The sequence below is a fragment of the Etheostoma spectabile genome, chromosome 15, assembly GCF_008692095.1.
Source record: "Etheostoma spectabile isolate EspeVRDwgs_2016 chromosome 15, UIUC_Espe_1.0, whole genome shotgun sequence".
Taxonomy (NCBI): domain Eukaryota; kingdom Metazoa; phylum Chordata; class Actinopteri; order Perciformes; family Percidae; genus Etheostoma; species Etheostoma spectabile.
Window position 1 is genome coordinate 32,467,001 of NC_045747.1, and position 745 is coordinate 32,467,745.

A 745-nucleotide genomic window follows, 5' to 3' on the forward strand; every position below is an offset into this window, starting at 1 on the left:
CACTCTGTTTTTGTTAGTAATCACTACACACAGGCCTGAAGCAGTTGGGAGGGATACGGTGCCTTTATTAATATTTCTTTTATTTTCATGCCACTTTTTACTTCTCCTTCACTGCATTTTAGATAGAAATATTGTACTTTTTACTCCACTACATTCACCTGACAGCTTTAGTTCCTAGTTACTTTACAAATTACCATTTTGAACACACAAAACACATTTAGTTTATGAAATATGATGATGTATTAAAAATGAAACTACCCAACAATATAAAGTCCTGGAAGTCCAGCTGAAACCATTAGCCGATTAAACACAGAACTGTTTGGATCATTTCCAGTTTCTAAAATGCGAGGATTGTTCCCCTTGAGTACTTTTACTTTTAATACTTTAGGTACATTTTCCTGATGATTCTTACATATTTATACTTAAGTAACATGTTCAATGCAGGACTTTTTCTTCTATTTTTACAGCTTGGTATTATTACTTTTACCTAAGTAAAGGATCTGAATACTTCACCACTGATGGTTGAGGAGTGCGTAGACGCAATTTAAATAGAAAACCATTTCCTCTACTCTACAACTTCCTCTGTTCAGCTTTTGCTGCTGAACTTTTAAGCATGTAATTATGTCATGTACGGTACATTTCTACATCACCTTTAAAGTTCCCATGGCATGAAAGTTTTACTTAATGTTTTTTAATAACATTAATATGAGTTCCCCCAGCCTGCCTATGGTCCCCCAGTGGCTAG

General features: G+C 34.6%; 1 protein-coding gene across 5 annotated transcripts in view; it reads left to right on the plus strand.

Moving 5' to 3' along the window:
* Positions 1–745, plus strand: part of traf7 (TNF receptor-associated factor 7) — a 31,228-nt gene that overhangs the window by 1,102 nt on the left and 29,381 nt on the right. The gene's annotated exons all lie outside the window — the stretch shown is intronic.